Source organism: Phyllobates terribilis, unplaced genomic scaffold, assembly GCF_046119375.1.
Source record: "Phyllobates terribilis strain yellow unplaced genomic scaffold, ASM4611937v1 Scaffold_5__5_contigs__length_657084704, whole genome shotgun sequence".
NCBI lineage: Eukaryota > Metazoa > Chordata > Amphibia > Anura > Dendrobatidae > Phyllobates > Phyllobates terribilis.
Window position 1 is genome coordinate 511,690,278 of NW_027362765.1, and position 19,303 is coordinate 511,709,580.

Sequence of the window (19,303 nt, forward strand, 5' to 3'; positions counted from 1 at the left end):
GTATGTACGTTATGTCACAGTCTGGGCCGCAGTATAGACGTGTATGTACGTTATGCCACAGTCTGGGCCGCCGTATAGATGTGTATGTACGTTATGTCACAGTCTGGGACGCCGTGTAGATGTGTATGTACGTTATGTCACAGTCTGGGCCGCCGTATAGACGTGTATGTACGCTATGTCACAGTCTGGGCCGCCTTATAGACGTGTATGTACGTTATGTCACAGTCTGGGCCGCCGTATAGACGTGTATGTACGTTATGTCACAGTCTGGGCCGCAGTATAGATGTGTATGTACGCTATGTCACAGTCTGGGACGCCGTATAGACGTGTATGTACGCTATGTCACAGTCTGGGCCGCCGTATAGACGTGTATGTACGTTATGTCACAGTCTGGGCCGCCGTATAGACGTGTATGTACGTTATGTCACAGTCTGGGCCGCCGTATAGACGTGTATGTACGTTATGTCACAGTCTGGGCCGCCGTATAGACGTGTATGTACGTTATGTCACAGTCTGGGCCGCAGTATAGACGTGTATGTACGTTATGTCACAGTCTGGGCCGCCGTATAGACGTGTATGTACGTTATGTCACAGTCTGGGCTGCCGTATAGACGTGTATGTACGTTATGTCACAGTCTGGGCCGCAGTATAGACGTGTATGTACGTTATGTCACAGTCTGGGCCGCAGTATAGACGTGTATGTACGTTATGTCACAGTCTGGGCTGCCGTATAGACGTGTATGTACGTTATGTCACAGTCTGGGCCGCCGTATAGATGTGTATGTACGTTATGTCACAGTCTGGGCCGTCGTATAGATGTGTATGTACGTTATGTCACAGTCTGGGACGCCGTATAGACGTGTATGTACGTTATGTCACAGTCTGGGCTGCCGTATAGACGTGTATGTACGTTATGTCACAGTCTGGGCTGCCGTATAGACGTGTATGTACGTTATGCCACAGTCTGAGCCGCAGTATAGTCGTGTACGTTTCACTCTAGTACTGACACATTCCCCGGTGCGATTCTACTATGTCCTAATGTCCTTCCTCGACATCCCTTATCAGCAGCTCCGCCCCACGGTGGTTGCCATGGTAGCCGGTCATTCAGCAGCCGAACCCTCCCCGGTCCCGCCCTGCACACATTCTGTGGAGACGTCACGTGATGGGCAGAACCATCTCGTCTTCCGGGTAGGGGCATGTTTAGCATAGTTACCTCCCACCCCAGGGAATTGGTGTTGACGTCTAGGTGTTGGCAGCAGCGGGTCCTGTCAGCCTCCTCCTCCTGTTCGCAGCGGTGCGGGACCGGTGACAAGGTGAGGGCTCAGGGGCTGTGTCTCCGGGGGGCACATAGCTCAGTGCTGGGGGTGGGGGGGCGCAAGTTCCTGGGAAGTTTGTGGCGTAGTAGCGCTGAACTGAGGCGTGTACGTGCCGTGCTCGCAGATTTGCGCGTGTAGCACAGCTGACTCTGGCTCTTGGCGCCCCGGCTGTTTTTTCCTTATGTGCCGTCCTGTCAGGTGACACTCTCCGCTCTGCTACATCTTCCATGACTCTGGGCTGCAGGGGTTGTGTAACATGGCAGCGCTGCCGGGATGGCTCGCACGTCAGTGTTTCCACTTGTAACCACACCCTGGAGGTTATTCCCTGGGAGGGAGAAACTTGCAGAACATGTTCTGGTGAGCGGGAGCGCACACTACACCCTGTGTATAGCAGGGCTGAGTTATGCGGCCAGAGGTCACACCTCTGTGCGGCTGCTGAGGGACCTGGCTCCATCCTGCACCCCAGAGATCAGCTCTGCTACATCTGGCTGTGAAGAATGGCTGCAGTGATGAAGGAGCCTCTATATATCCTGTGTAAGGTGTAGGAGCAGCTGAGAGGAGCCAACTGCCGGGATACATCAGGGCCCTACAAGAGATCTAATATTGGGGACAAATCCTCTCCTGTCTGACCTGACACTGGGTGTGGAGGCACAAGTGGGTGCTCACTGCTGACGCCCAGCGAGGTCACGCACTGATCTGATCAATCAGACAGTTCTGCCCAGTGCTGGGGACCATTGTCACTCAGCACCCGCTATCAGATAAGATGGGGACTGTCCCTTCATAACCCATTTCTGGTCCTAGATCTGCAGAGCAATGATGTCAGCTGGATGCAACCTACAAACTATTAGGGGATGAATTCCCCTCTAGTTCAACTTGCTATAAGCAAGTCATGGTATGTGAGACAGCTTGGTGAGTATTTAAAGGGCTTTTTAGGTCATTGATAGACGAGTCCACACCTGTAGGAAATTAGATCCGTGGGGGTCAGACACCCGGCACCCACCACCAATCAGCTAATATAAGCAATAGATCCAGCTCTGTGCATTGTTTGTTGGACAATGCTGAATATTGCAGTCACATTCAAGAAAATTGGATATAAATTTCAGAAATTGGCAGCAGCCGCTAAATAATCCTCAGAGCTGCTGTGTATTGCTTATATTTGGTCATCTGAGATCAGCTGGTCTGTGGGGGTGCCGGGTGTCTGACCCTCCTGATCTCTTAGACTATGTGCCCACAATCAGGAAATAGCAGCGCTTTGGACTCAGCGTATTTTCGCTGCACCCGATCACACAAGTAAATCCACATGTGTTCATTGAACACATGCGGAGTCACCGCACCTTTTACATTCTATTGTGAAAATTTCAGTTGCGGAGACTATCGTCACCGCAACAGAAACTGACGTGCTGCGGCTCGTAAATCCGCGCCACTGGTGAGTTTACGCGGCCGCTGATGGAAGCACAGTGGGCATGGGATTTCTATAAATCCACTATGCTTCTACTGTACAATACAGCATTTTGGACACAGCACAGGTGAGCTGCATCCAAAAATTCTGCCATTACGGATTGTGAGCACATAGCCATATTTATAACTTACCTTAAGGATAGGTCATAAATATGTGAGTCTTGGACATTCCCTTAAAGATAATCATACAACTTAATGAGAACCTGTCAGCACGTTTTTGTAAAGTAAATACATGGCAGTAATGACTCTGTATTACTGATTACATTGATACATTTGGTGAAGAATCTGCTGTGTTGTTCTTTAATCACCATTGGAAGTTTTCTGCCAATTAGATTTCAGTGCACAGTGGTCACACTGTACACGGGGTCTTCTACTCCCTGTATGTGATTCCCCACCATATAATGCCCCATGCATGATGTCACCCCCAATATAATACCCCATGCAGAATGTCACCCCCCCATATAATGTCCTATGCAGGATATCACTCCCCTGTCTTTATAATGCCCCATTGCAGGATGTCACCCCCCCCATATAATGCCCCTTGCAAGATATCACTCCCCTGTCTTTATAATGCCCCATTCAGGATGTCTTGTCCCCCCCCCCCCCCCCCCCATATAATGCCCCATGCAGGATATCACTCCCCTGTCGTTATAATACACTATGCAGGATATCACCCCCCTCTCTTTATAATGCCCCATGCAGGATGTCACACCCCCCCCCCCCATATTATGCCCCATGCAGGATGTCACCCCTAATATTATGCCCCATGCCTCCATACATTAAAAAAAATAAATAAATATCTCACTTCTCACCTGCTGCCGCTGCTCGGGTCCGGACTCCAGCGTCGCTGGCGTCTTCCTGCTCTGCGCTGCCTGTGACGGCTCAGGGGAGGGCGCGGTGGAAAGACGTCACCGCACCCTCTGACCTGAGACGTCACAGGGAGCGCACAGCAGGAAGACAGCGGATCTGCGGAGGCACGGGGAGAGGTAAGTATCCGGCTGCCTGAGCAAGCGGGAGGGAGCGGGCGCTGACACCGCTCTCCTCCGCCCCACAGCCCGGCGGGCCGGATAAAAATCCTCCACGGGCCGCATGTGGCCCGCGGGCCGTAGTTTGAGGACCCCTGGAATAGATAATAACTTCTAATTTGGTTGAGGTTCAACGCAACTACGATTACCAGAATGGGGCCCTTTTGTCCTGTCTGTTCGAATGGAGAATGCTTGACCGCCACTCCATTAATCCGCTGAGACTGCCAGAGAAGACGGAGTTTAGTGTTTGCAAATCTCATCCAGAATGAAAACGGGTCTATGTGGTCTTGACAGGAGTATGGGTCTACCCCTTCTCAAAAGCAAAGTGACCATGAGAAAACAAACACATACTTGCCTCTCAGACCGGCACCACACCTCCCTGCTGTGACGTGAACATGTCATGTCTGGTGACCGCTGCAGCCAATCTGTCGTTGCTGATAGCTGCACTTTTAGTATAATGTCAGAGCAGCCGTTAGATGAGTTATTGGTACATTCTTACAAAAAAGCCTTTGCAGCATAACCAGCATATCGTCCCTCCATCATCCCCTGGGGGCTGCACCTTACAGTTGGAGAGGCACTGGTGAAGCAACGTACAATTTCATCTAGATCTTGTGGCTATGTAAAGAAGGCACGAGGTTAATGATGGCTTCTGTTCTTCAGCGTACTGAGCTCTGCCTCAGGCAATGTTCACACATGGCAGCAAGTTTGTGTATTTGATGCTGCAGATACCTGAAATCTGATACACATGAAGAATATATGTGGAGGAATGGTGTAACATGCGGTCATGTCGCACTTCTCAGTACTTGGATACATACGTTTTTGGACTGAGGTTGACGCTTAATGCTGTCTGCAGAGCTGACCAGCTATATGTGTATGTGCACACAGTCGATATTGGCAGCACTTTAAATGCAGTATACTTCATGCTGCGTCCAAAGTTCTGCACACAGGTGAATCCTAATGTGTTCATTGAACCATGGGGATTCATCACATCCTATACATTACACTGGTAGAATTGCTCTTCTGGAGACTAGTGGTTCCGCAAGAGAAATTAACATGCTGCGGTCTGTGAAGACGCGCCGCATGCCCATCTCCGCGGCTGAGCCGCAGGAGCACGGAGACGCTTTGTGGGCATGGGATTTCTTGAAAACCCATCCACTATGCTCTAACACAGTGTTTCCCAAACCCCATCCTCACGGCCCCCCATGACCTGTGGGGGGCCGTGAGGATGGGGTTTGGGAAACACTGCTCTAATATCTGGCCGCTGTCGATTGCATGCAGCACAAGTGCGCTGCATCCTATCTGCAGCGTTTAGTGACCGTGTGCACGTACCCTAACAATTTACATGTGTGCTTGTCGTGTGTAATGGGCTTCTTACATAATTAAATCTTAAATTTCTCTGTTAGGCTGTGTGCCCACTATGCGTTTTTTAAGCGTTTCCGTAGCGGCAATTCCGCTGCAGAAACGCTTAAAAAACCCTTGGTAGAAGGCCTGCCATGTTCCCCAATGATAATCCGCATGTGCTGTGCACATGCTGCGGAAATTTCCGCTGCGGATTATCATTGCGGAAAAAAACACAGCACTACCAATTATTTTGCGGAAGCGCTGCGTTTTTGCCTCCATTGACTTGCATTGGAACGCATGTAATCCGCATCACTGGATCTGTACATACGGATTCCAAACGTTTCAATGTGTGGATGGTACCCAGGTGTGGAGGAGAGGAGACTCTATTCCGGACCCGAGTACCATAAAACCTGTAAAAAAAAAAAAAAAAAACATTATACTTACCTTCTGATGGCCCCCGGTGTCTTTGTCTTGGCTTGCCAGCCGATCGCGGTGGACTCCAGGACCTGCCATGACGTAATTTAGTCATATGACGGGTCATGCGACCGCTGACGTCTGCAGGTCCATTCAGTGTACCGCGAGCTACCGGCAAGCAGAGACGCATCGGATAAAGACACCGGGGGCCATCAGAAGGTAAGTAGATACACTGCTCAAAAAAATAAAGGGAACACTTAAACAACAGAATATAACTCCAAGTACATCAAACTGTCCACTTAGGAAGCAACACTGATTGACAATCAATTTCACATGCTGTTGTGCAAGTGGAATACACAACAGTTGAAAATTAATGGCAATTATCAAGACACCCTCAATAAAGGAGTGGTTCTGCAGGTGGGGACCACAGACCACCTCTCAGTACCAATGCTTTTTGGCTGCTGTTTTGGTCACTTTTGAATGTTGGTTGTGCTTTCACACTCGCGGTAGCATGAGACGGACTCTACAACCCACAGAACTTGCTCAGGTAGTGCAGCTCATCCAGGATGGCACATCAATGCGAGCTGTGGCAAGAAGGTTTGCTGTGTCTGTCAGCGTAGTGTCCAGAGGCTGGAGGCGCTACCAGGAGACGTGGAGGGGGCCATAGGAGGGCAACAACCCAGCAGCAGGACCGCTACCTCCACCTTTGTGCAAGGGGGAACAGGAGGAGCACTGCCAGAGCCCTGCAAAATGACTTCCAGCAGGCCGCAAATGTGCATGTGTCTACACAAACGGTTAGAAACCGACTCCATGAGGGTGGTATGTTATCCCAACGTCCACAGATGGGAGTTGTGCTCACAGCCCAATACCGTGCCGGAAGCTTGCCATTTTCCAATCCTGGTGTTCTGTGGCAAAGTCGCCACTGGCGCCCTGTGCTGTTCACACTGAGCACATGTGACAGAGTCTGGAGACGCCTTGGAGAGCGATTTGCTGCCTGCAACATCCTTCAGCATGACCGGTTTGGCAGTGGGTCAGTAATGGTGTGGGGTGGCATTTCTTTGGAGGACCGCACAGCCCTCCATGTGCTCGCCAGAGGTAGCCTGACTGTCATTATGTACCGAGATGAGATCCTCACACCCCTTGTGACAGCATATGCTGGTGCGGTTGGCTTTGGGTTCCTCCTAATGCAGGACAATGCCAGACCTCATGTGGCTGGAGTGTGTCAGCAGTTCCTGCAAGATGAAGGCATTGAAGTTATGGACTGGCCCGCCCGTTCCCCAGACCTGAATCCGATTGAGCACATCTGGGACATCATGTCTCGCATCATCCACCAATGTCACGTTGCACCACAGACTGTCCAGGAGTTGGCGGATGCTTTAGTCCTGGTCTGGGAGGAGATCCCACAGAAGACCATCCGCAACCTCATCAGGAGCATGCTCAGGCGTTGTAGGGAAGTCATACTGGCACGTGGAGGCCACACACAATACTGAGCCTCATTTTGACTTGTTTGAAGGACATTACATCAAAGTTGGATCAGCCTGTAGTGTGTTTTTCCACTTTAATTTTGGGAGTGACTCCAAATCCAGGCCCCCATTGGTTAATAAACTTGATTTCCATTGATGATTTTGTTGTCAGCACATTCACCTTTGTACAGAACAAAGTATTCAATGAGAATATTTCATTCATTCAGATCTAGGATGTGTTATTTGAGTGTTCCCTTTATTTTTTTGAGCAGTGTATTTATTTTTTACCATTCTTTTAGGCTATGTGCCCACGATGCAGAAATGCTCAGGATTTTTTCCTGAGCGTTTCTGCATCTCCCTGGCAGAAAAAAACGCATGCGGATTGTTCATGCGTTTTCCTGCCAGGGACATGCGGATGTGAAGCGTTCTTCACTTGCTTTTCTGCATGCGGGTTGACAAGCGCTTTCCAAGCGATTTTAGCATCACTTGGAAAGTGCTTGTCAACTTGGTCACACTATATAAATCCATGCAAACGACATGGATTTATATACTGTGACCCGAGAGAATGTCAAAATACAATAAATCTATACTTACCCTCCGATGGCCCGCGCTGGCTTGCTTCACCGTCCCGGCTGCCTATATATATATATATATATATATATATATATATATATATATATATATATATATATATATATATATATATATATATATATATATATATATATATATATAATTTTTTTTTTTTTTTTTTTTTTTACAGTTTTCAATGGTACCCAGGTCCGGAGGAGAGTCTCCTCTTCTCTAGACCCGGGTACCATCCGCACATTCATTAGAACACATGAAATGCGCATCTACATATACAGTGATGCGTAATCCATGCGTTCTAATGCAAGTCAATGGCGGCGAAAACGCAGCACTTCCGCAAAATAATTGGTAGTGCTGCGTTTTTTTCCGCACCATGTGCACAGCACATGCAGATTATCATTGGGGAACATGGCAGGCCTTCTACCATGCTTTTTTTTAAGCTTTTCTGCAGCGTTTTTGACCCTGCGGGAAACACTTAAAAAACGCATCGTGAGCACACAGCCTTACGGTCACACTATATAAATCCATGCCGGTTGGATGGATTTATATAGTGTGACCAATTTGTCAAGCACTTTCCAAGTGATGCTAAAATCGCTTGGAAAGCGCCTGTCAACCCGCATGCGGAAATGCAAGTGAAGAACGCTTCACATCCGCATGTCCCTGGCAGGAAAAACGCATGTACAATCCGCATGTACAATTCGCATGCTTTTTTTCTGCCAGGGAGATGCAGAAACGCTCAGGAAAAAATCTGGAGCATTTCTGCATCAAGGGCGCATAGCCTTAAGGCAAAATATAAGAAAAATTAAAAAGCTCCTTGTGTAGATTTTGCAGTCACATAATTAGGGCGTTCCTGGTGGTGGTTTGTGTGGCCGAAAGCTCTGGGTGCCGACCTTAGTTGATCCTTGATGTCCTTTGCAGTCTTCTCTAATTGCCATGGTACAAATCCTTCATAATCACACCTATCTATTGTAGGTGCGACCTATAATCCTGCTTTCTGAGCATAGCCCAAGGGTAGGCTCATCTACCAACATTTCCAGTTATGCAGAAATGTCTCCCATTGCTTACTCATTCATGTATGTGCTTACTCATTATCATCGAGCATCCAGTTTAGTGGCAGTTGTACTTGGATTTTCTGTGTGCTATGTATATATAACCTGTTATGAAAGATCAGTGTCGTAAAATGAAGCAACACCCTGGGTCTCATGGTGTTTGCTAGAGAGATGGTGATCAATAGTAAGCTGCTGTTCAAACATCACCGGTCACAGCCTATTACCCATATCTTGCACCTATAACCGCACCCGTACTCTATTTTATGTAGATGCTGAAGATTGCATTGTAAAAAGAAAAAAAAAAAAGGAAGCCTATCCCAACTGTTTATTCATCTTTCTAAGGCTATGAGTATGCTGTGTCTTTGCACTCAGCTGAATGGAAGAAGCCCCCCAAGCTATAACAAAAATATAAAATACAGCAGGTGCTGGTTCCTCACTGCTGTTCATTTCCTGGGGTTTTGGCTGAAGCGGTGACATCATGTCAACAGTGCGCATCACTTCTGTTGCCAATCGCTGAGATCATGGTCTGTAGATGGCAATGGCTGCTGGCCTCAGTGATTGGCTGCAGCGGTCAAATGCTCTGTTGATGTGATGTCACTGTTTCAACCAAGACCTGAACAGTAGCAGGGAGCCATTACAGTACCCAGGGAGGGCGACGAGCACTTATTGTCTATATTTATTTTTAGAGCTTTTGGGGTCCACTTTCCTTTAAGTTTCTATAGACCCCGATTTGTCAGATACAGTCCCTTTTGGGCTCTGCATTAATATCTAGAACAACACCACAAAACTTTTTTTCTTAGACCCATAGATTTGCATTGATAAGTTTGCTATGTGACCCAGATCAAAATTGTACATGTCTGTGTTTTAGTGAGGACCACTCTTTCCACAAAAAAAAACACAGACATATGAACAGCCCCATAGACTAAAATGGGTACAAGTTCTAACCATTAGAAACACAGAGCTGATATCTGAGCCTTAAAGGGGTTTTCCTATGAACGAAAGTTAATTTTAATCAATAGATCTTGGAATAATAATAATTTTCACAATTGGACGTGTTTAAATAAAATGTTCCTGTGCTGAGATAATCTTATAAATGTGCCCCTGCTGTGTACTGTGCAATGTCTGTGTCTGACCGTGCAGGGACATGGTTTGATCATACCACATCTCCTGGGCAGAGGGGGAAAGCAAAAAATGTATACAGACATTACAGCAGGGGATCGCAGCTGATTCTTTTTGTGAGGTAAAACATTTCCTGCCTGTTTTTAAACAATGTTTTACTTCAAAGAATCCTCTGTGATCCCCTGCTGTAATGTCTGTATACTGTTTTGCTTCCTCCCCTGCCCAGGAGATGTGGTATGATCAGACCATGTCCCTGTACGGTTAGACACAGTCATTACACAGTACACAGCAGGGGCACATTTATAAGATGTTTTTTTTTTAAACAATAGCGGAACTTATTTTTATTCCAAGATCTATTGATTAAAATGAACTTTTGTTCGTGGGAAAACCCATTTAAAGGGAACTTGCCCGCTCATTCATGCTGCTCAATTCACGGGATTTCAGCAGGTATTTTCGTTGCAGAGAAAAACATACTTTAAAAGCCAATTGCAAAAAGAACTTCGGCACTCCATACATGAAAATATAAGAAATATTGTATCTGGACTAATGTCACTTTGAAAAATGAAGGTTTTTTGCGCATAATTTGGCCAATTTATGTGTGCCCATCAACCACGACAAGGTCACCTTCGTATGATGGGAAACTACGCTACACTACCACTGGATATGCCACTCTTGGGCTGTAAGCCTGTATGGACAATATGTCTCTGCTTGGGCTTTTAACCTACAATGTATGGGCTGGTAGAGCTAGTTAAAACCACCTGTGACTGAATGGGAGGGACACATGGTCAGAAAAAAGGCTGTCAAACTTCTAATAGTGTGAACACGTACCTGCTGCAATGCTCCAGGAGCGGGATCCCAAAAATGATTAATAGAAAAAAGAGAGGGGTCGCTCACTGGTCTATTCGGGTGCTCTGAAGAAAAAAGTAATCTCAATTGCAAAAAGAACTTCGGCACTCCATACATGAAAATATAAGAAATATTGTATCTGGACTAATGTCACTTTGAAAAATGAAGGTTTTTTGCGCATAATTTGACCAATTTATGTGTGCCCATCAACCACGACAAGGTCACCTTCGTATGATGGGAAACTCTCTTTTTTCTATTAATCATTTTTGGGATCCCGCTCCTGGAGCATTGCAGCAGGTACGTGTTCACACTATTAGAAGTTTGACAGCCTTTTTTCTGACCATGTGTCCCTCCCATTCAGTCACAGGTGGTTTTAACTAGCTCTACCAGCCCATACATTGTAGGTTAAAAGCCCAAGCAGAGACATATTGTCCATACAGGCTTACAGCCCAAGAGTGGCATATCCAGTGGTAGTGTAGCGTAGTTTCCCATCATACGAAGGTGACCTTGTCGTGGTTGATGGGCACACATAAATTGGCCAAATTATGCGCAAAAAACCTTCATTTTTCAAAGTGACATCTCTTTTTTCTATACTTTAAAAGCCGCCAGGGATAGGCAATGACTGACAGGTGATTCTTCCTATACATGCACGAAGTGAGCGACTTGTCAGTCCCTGTCAGCAAGTGGAGAGAAGCCGCTGGGGTCCCGCCTGTCTGACTAGTCTCCTGTGTGGCTCAGTCCCAGGAGGCTTTTTAAAGTATATTTTTCTCTGAAACGCTACAGCATTTCAGAGTCAAACAAACTTGACTGAAATGTAGCTAGTGCCTTATGCATGCTGCGTGATCTATGAGCAGCATGTATCAGCTGTCAGGTTCCCTTTTAAAGGGATTCTATCATCCCCTGGGAGATATCAGACCTCTTCTATGGGCATACAGGTTATAGAAAAGTAAATCTATACATACCTGTATGGCCCATAGCAGAGGTTTGATTGCAGAGAAAAGTGTTTTAACAAACTCCGTTTTGCACAGGCTTGACGTCCAGGGAATGGAGAGATGGGCCGGGATGAAGCAAAGCACGCTGTATGTGAGCGCATGCCCGTGAAGTCAGGGAGCACAGTGCACATCACAGGACACTGTGACGTGCAGGGGAGGGGGAAATATGGTAACTAAGCGTATAGGTGGAAATTTCTCGGTGTCCCCCGGACGCAAAGCCTGTGGAAAACAGAGGTGATAACTTTTCTCTGCAATCAAACCTCTGCTATGGGCCATACAGGTATGTATAGATTTACTTTTCTATAACCTGTATGCTCATTGTAGAGGTCTGATATCGCCCAGGGGGGTGACACATTCCCTTTAAGATTCTGTTCATTTTTAAACTGGAGGCCACAACCCTTTGTGAACAGAGCCCTAATATATCAGACACATTAGACAGCGGTATATTCATAATGCCAGCAGTTAACTGGTTACAGCTACTTTATGAAGAGTTTCTGATAAGGTCTTCATGTGACCAGATGATAAATACTCCAAAAATAACACACTGTATTAAATTAATTTAAATACATAGTATCCATTTTTTTCAATTAATTTATCTTTGGGCCTATCAATAGTCATTTTATGGTAAGTAAATGCAGTTTTGTCATCAGCCGGATTTACAGTGGAATTGAAAGTCAAAAAGGCTATCAGGAAAGTTGTGTCTCCATGTGCAGTTTGTTGTAAAAAGGCAAATGGCTGTTCTCTACTCATCTAACTTGGGTCCATGGCCAAGTCACCTCTGCTGCCGTGGTCAGCTTGGCGGCTCTGCCTGTGTAGACTAGCTCTCTTTTTTTTTTTTTTTTTTTTTTTTTTTGTACAACCATCTGCGCCTGTAGACAAAACTGTCCTGAAACTGCGAGTTGTACACTGTTTAGGAGATAGTTTTTCTTATTTGTGAAAATGCATCTATTTTAGGCTAAATATCACTGTTGCATTTGTATTTCATTAAAAATGTATCGTTTGGCTTATGTAGAGTCTGTGTTGTTGGATGAGTTAAAGGGAATCTGCTACCATAAGAGCAGCATGATATAGGGGTAGAGTTTCCAGCAATGTGTCACTTATTGGGCTGCTTGCTATGGTTTTCATACAATCACTGTTTTCTCTGCTGCAGATCTAGCAGTGCTCTGAATGCTGAGCCCTGTATAACCCCACACACCACTGATTGACAGCTTTCTGTGTACACTGTGCATATGAAGTAATAGTACCAGCTCACCCTTACCTAAAGAATCCGGATTACTTGAAAGCATGAGGCCACGCCTCTGTTCAGCATTTCTTGGATACTCTATGGAGAAAGTAACATATTCAACCTCTGGAATCAAAGGTTGAAGATGAATCCATTTCTTTATTGGTGATCTTTGTTAAAATCCATACTCTTTGCAATAAGGGGTGGAGGTTTCACTCCCCCTTCACCCCTCATCATTGCAATTTGTATAGATTTTAACAAAGATCACCAATAAAGAAATGGCTTTTATCTTCAACCTTTGATTCCAGAGGCTGAACCTTTATTTCTCCATTGTGTGTACACTGCATAGGCAGAAAGCTGCCAACCAGTGATAAGGGCAGAATTATACAGAGCTCCTGAATATGAAGGACTACCTGGCAGCAGATTTAGTAGTGATTATCTCCTGCTGTTAAAACAGTGATTTTTATCAAACCTACAGCAAACAGCCCAATAAGTGACGGATGGATGACTGGAATCAGGGTCTCTCTCTTCATTATGCTGCTCTCAGATTAGGTGGCAAAATCCTGGTGACTGATTCTCCATTGAAAGAAATCTACCAGTGTACATTGACGGTCTGACACTGGTTTCTAATGCTTTAATCTGTCTTTCTGAGCTCCTATCAGCTGTTTTATAACCACAGACCTCATCAAACTTGAATTTTCAGGGGAACAAAGGACCTGTAAAAGCCAAACAGGGCAACATTTCGAATGAAACCCTACTGTGAAAATTATTTTTGTCCCTAAAATATATGCATATATGTGAAGAAAATTAATTTTCCCCAAAGATGGACAACCCTGTTGAATTTTTAACTTGTAGTTGCTTAGGGAGCATTTACACTGGAACGAGCATTATGGGCTCGCCAAAACAGGCTGCTAATCACCTGACAAAGGAGAACGTTTTCCAAATTTGCTTTAAAATCATTGTTCTCGACAGCACATCGTCTTGTGTAAGCAGAACGTGTGCTGCCTAGAACATCATTGTTGTATGTGCCCAGAATGATCACATTAACGACCTGTCTAAACCTGCTATGAAGGATCTGCTTGCATGTAGCCGATCCATGTTTTTTTTAATTGGCTACTGGTTAGCAAGTGTAAACTCGCCCTTAAATGCTGATTCAAATGTAACGTTAAAGTTGTCATTTTTGTAAAAATGTTGATTGTGTTTTTGTAAACTCCGTCTTTACTGCTGTGTGGGAAGTTTAATTCTCTGCCTGGAAATTGTCTAAAATGTTGCCTCCCCATGTCCAGAGAACCTACTTGGCTGTCGCCCTAAATAACATTTTATCTAATCATTTTTGGTAAAATTCCCAGATGTCCCTTCACTTTACAGTAATTATGCTGCTCTCCTTTGCATGTTGACTACTTTTGACAACTGTAATATGTGCAGTGTATGTGCTCTCATCTGCACTTGTTTCTTAAGCCTTCTCTACACTTTCCTAATTTTTTTTTATTTATTTTTTTTTAATCTTTAATCTATTTGTTCAGTTTTCACAGTCAAATCTCAATGTAGAACGTCACATGTAAAGTCTGAGAACGTTCTGCTTGTGGAAAAAATCTCAATAGTTGAATGTCACTTTCAGACTTTGATATTTTACATCAGTATTTGTAAGGCCAAAACCAGAAGTTGGACTTGGGTTAAGTACACACGTAACGTTTTTGATGCGTTTTCACGGTGAAAACGCTTAGTAGTGGGTCTGCCAGCTATTGCTATGGTAATACTGATGTGCTGAGCACATGAATGATGCGGAAATTTCTACTCAGGATTACCATTGCGGAAAAAAATACGCAACATGTCAGTTGTGTGCAGCTTTTCCCGCCCATTGACTTTAATTGAACCGCAGCAAATCCACAGCTATAATATTTATACCTTTTGGATTTGTTGCGTTTCAATGAAAGCCAATGGGCGGTGAAACGCTGCAGGTGGTACCCGGGTTGGCAGAGGAGGAGTACTGCTCCCCCTCATCTGACCGCCGCTCCCGCTGGTAACAGTGAGAGGGGCGTGACTGAAGGGAGCAGTAGTCTCCTCAGCCGAGCCGGGTGCCACGCGGTGTAAAAAAAACACTATTCTCATCTGTCCGGCGATGTCATCCTGCCGGTGGTAGTCTGCTGGGAGCGCGCGCGCTCCCAGCAGTGTACTGTGCTACCAGGACCTGCGGTCACGTGAGCTCTTAGCTGAGAGCTCACTTGACCTCACTTTACGGCATCGGTGCTGCGTGGGAACATTCTGAAAAATGTTCTCACCGGTACTGGTTCTGAGGTCACTGGGGCTGATCAGCTGATGAACCCCAGTGACCTCACTCCTGCAGCAGCATGTACACTGACAGGAGTGATTTTACACTCCTGTCAGTATACATTCCTCTCTTCTACAGCAGTGACATCACTGATTGCTGATGTCACTGCTGTAGAAGTGACCTGGATCGCCGAGGGACAATCGTGGCGGAATCATGGACTACGGCAGACAGGTGAGGGATATGGTTGTTTTAGATTTTACTTTTTTTTTTTTTTTTTAACCGTGTGTTTATTTCATTAACATACTTTATTCTGGCCATGTATTTATTGAAAAAGTGGCGACCACTTTACTACGTGGTTAGTAATAGCGTCTTATAGACTCCCTCCATTACTAGCCTGGGCTTCACGTCAGCCGCCAATACAAGGCTGATGTGAACCCCAACCCCATTACCCCACTCGCCACCACTACAGGGCAGTGGGAAGAGCGAAGGCTAAGCGCCAGATTTGGCGCATCTTGTGGATGCGCCATTTCTGGGACTGCTGAGGGGTGATACTATTAGCCGCGGAGGGGGCTAGTATACATGGCCCCTTCCCTGGCTATTAATATCAGCCCTCAGCTGTCTGTTTAGCCTTTTCTGGTTAGATTTTATAGGGGGACCCTAAGTCAATTTTTTTTTCTGGGGTCCCCCTGTAATCTAGCCAGTAAAGGCTAAGCAAACAGCTGTGGGCTGATATTAATAGCCAGGGAACTTTTTTGGCTAATGGCACCTTCCCCGGCTACTAATAGCAGCCCCCAGCGGTCGGTGTTCCCTCTGCTCGTTATAAAAATGACGCGGGAGCTCACGCCATTTTTTTTTTTTTTTTTAAATTTTATGCTTTGTGCCCACGAACTGGACGTAGCAGCGCTTTGGATGCAGCATATTTTTGCTGCTTCCAAAACGTTGCATTCTATTGAATGCAGGTAAATCCGCATGTGTTCACTGAACCACTGAATCTAGTGGTCAAATTTATGTTGCGGAGACTAGCGACTCCGCAAGAGAATTTGACATGCTGCGGTCCTGAAAGACGCGCCGCATATCAGTGTCCACGGGTGATTCACAGCTTCAGATGCACGCATAGTGGACATGGGATTTCTAGAGATCACATTCACTATGCTGTAACATCTGGACGCTGCGGGTTTGACGCTTTATAAACACGCAGTGTCAAATCCTACAGCGGCTCCTGACAGTGGCCATGTACCCAAACTCACCCGCAGCATGTCAATTTTTGTAGCGGACATACTAGTCTCCTCTGAAGATTTTGACCGATTTTGAAGTGTCATTATATGCGGTGGATTCACATGTACAGACAACAAAAGTGCGGCATTAGAACACCGCATTTTGGACGCAGCAAAAATAACATTGTCCAAAGCACTACTGAGTGCTGATCAGGGGGATGTAGTGGCTAACGAAACAGCTGTGAGTTGTTAATAATGGCACCTTCCTAGGCTAAAAATAGCAGCTCACAGCTGCTCCAGAGATTACATGAATAGAAATGTTAATGAAGATTGGGTGAATGGAATTAGCTGAGACCTAGCTCTTTTGTTTGATGATGACAAGGTGTCAATCAGACCCTTTCATCACCAAATCTAATTAAAGTAAAGCGTTAAATAAACACACAGTAAACACTTTATTTGAAATACAACACACATTCTTTAGTCATTTAAATTAACCAATATACTCACTCCAGTTCTGAAGGTAATCCAAGGGTTAAAGCAATGTCCCACCAAATAACTTTTATTTAGCACCAAAAAGCATTCATTGATATACAAAAAAGCATCAAAAAACGTGTCAAAACCGCATGTTTTTTCTGCCAAGGAGATGCAGGAGCACTGCAGAAATTTCTCAAATCCTGAACGTGCGCACACAGCCTTAAAAGTATGATCTGTGTTAATGCTGTATCCGACTTCTGTTTCTTTGTGTGTGTGGTTTTTTTTTTGTGTACTTGACTTTTTACTTGGTTACTTAAAGGGGTTTCCCACTCTGAAATCACTTTTTTTGTTCCTTATTTTTCTTGTATGTCAGTTTTCACTCATACTCCTCCATTTATCAGCACAGAGAGACTGTTCAATTGGAGCCCCCTTGTCTTGATGGAACAATTCAGTGTATCCTTATTGTTCATCTATCTCTGCCCCTCCTCTTCATTGACTAACGGCTCTGGCTTTACAAGAGTGATGGGAAGGTGCACTAAATTAATGTCTCATTCCAAGGGGGCACCTGTGCTAAACATGGAGTAAAGACGCATCAGATTTATGAAGCGAAAGCTATGCATTATTTTATTATTATTTTTTTTTTTTGTAAACCCTTCAATGTCATATTATTTGTGTGAACATGCTCTAAGCGTCCCCCTGCTGACCACTGGGCAGAGCTGTAGGTTGAAATGTCACGGGCAAACTGAATTTGTTAAAAGATTTGGGATTTTTGAAGAGGTTACACAATACACACATGACACAACAGCTATTCTTTTCTAGCACTGTTAGATACCGGTACGCCAGCAGCTAGGTGCTCACACACCGTTTAGAACAGGGGTCTCAAACTCTGCTGGGTATATGGGCCGCACACGGAAAAAAAATTAATTTGGGGGGCTGCATTCTTTGCAGGACAAAGTGACATTTTTAGTGATACCATTTTTTTTTTCATGCACTTTTTATGTTTACTTTAGTTTAGATATAAAGCAGCATTTTTAGTGGCAAAATATTTTTTCATGCTTTATTTTGAAGTTTTTCTGCCAAAATCTTGTAGTAATGTGCCCCACCCTGGTCTGCATCTTGTAATGTCCCCCATCTTGTCGTAATATTCCATACTGGGTCCCATATTGTCGTAATGTCACATACCGGTCCCCATGTTGTATATATGTCCTCATCTTGTAGTAATGCCCCATCCTGGTCCCCATCTTGTTGTAATGTCCCCATCTTCTAGGAATGTCCCCATCCTGGTCCCACTCTTGTAGTATTGTCCCCAGCCTGGTCCCACTCTTGTAGTAATGTCCCCATGTTTTAGGACTGTCCCCAGCCTGGTCCCCATGTTTTAGGACTGTCCCAAGCCTGGCCCCCCTCTTGTAGTATTGTCCCCAGCCTGGTCCCACTCTTGTAGTATTGTCCCCAGCCTGGTCCCACTCTTGTAGTAATGTCCCCATGTTTTAGGACTGTCCCCAGCCTGGTCCCCATGTTTTAGGACTGTCCCCAGCCTGGTCCCCATGTTTTAGGACTGTCCCCAGCCTGGTCCCCATGTTTTAGGACTGTCCCCAGCCTGGTCCCCCTCTTGTAGTAATGTCCCCCTCTTGTAGGGCGGCCCCCAGCCTGGCACCCCTCTTGTAGGGCGGCCCCCAGCCTGGCACCCCTCTTGTAGGGCGGCCCCCAGCCTGGCACCCCTCTTGTAGGACTGTCCCTTGTGCCGTTCTACACATACAAGAGAAAAAAAAAAGATTCTTCTCACCTGTCCTCCGTTCCCTCGGCGTCCTTTCTGCACCTGTGGCCCGCAGGCACCATAGACCCTGATCGCGGCCCGGTCCAGGAGCTGCCGGCAGCTGCGCTAAAGTTCAGTGTATTGCTGCGCAGAGACTGGCTCTCTGCACAGCAATACCAGTGGCAGCTGCCGGCCTATCAGACGTTATAAGCTGCTGCGCTGGGATGCAGATGTCAGCTGCTGGCCTCTGATAGGCCAGCGGCTGGCGCTGGTATTGCTGTGCAGAGAGCCAGTCTCTGCGCAGCAATACACTGAACTGAAGCGTTGCTGCCGGCTGCTCCTGGACCGGGCCGCGATCAGGGTCTATGGTGCCTGCGGGCCACATGAAGCAGCCTGAAGTGCCGCATGCGGGCCGCGTGTTTGAGACCCCTGGTTTGGAGGAAATTGTTTTCTTTCACTGATGACTATTCTATTGTGAGCAGAGAAAGGTTCCTCTGCATCACTAGTCACTGTGCATTGATTGCCATGTACCAAATGAATAATAGGCAGAGGTGGTAATAACCCTCTTCTGCCTTCTTCTCTGCAAGATCTTGTGGTTATTGGGAGGGAATTTATGAAAGGTTTTTGTGCATCAAAAATTCTTGTTTTAAAGAGGTTGTCCACTACTACATAAAATGCCCCAAACAGTGGAGATAAGTGTTTTTGTAGAAGCCTTCTGCTGTGCTTCTTGCCTGTAATCTGCGCTATTGCTGACCGCTCA

General features: G+C 45.8%; 1 protein-coding gene across 2 annotated transcripts in view; it reads left to right on the forward strand.

Annotated features, from left to right (window-relative positions):
• The first annotated feature begins 1,165 nt into the window (after positions 1-1,165).
• ANXA7 (annexin A7) overlaps positions 1,166-19,303 on the forward strand; it is an 81,067-nt gene continuing 62,929 nt past the window's right edge. The window contains exon 1 of one of the 2 annotated variants that reach the window (XM_073685642.1): positions 1,166-1,313. The gene's annotated coding sequence lies outside the window, so the exon portion shown is untranslated. The remainder of the gene's footprint in view (positions 1,314-19,303) is intronic. The other variant, XM_073685643.1, reaches the window with a different exon arrangement.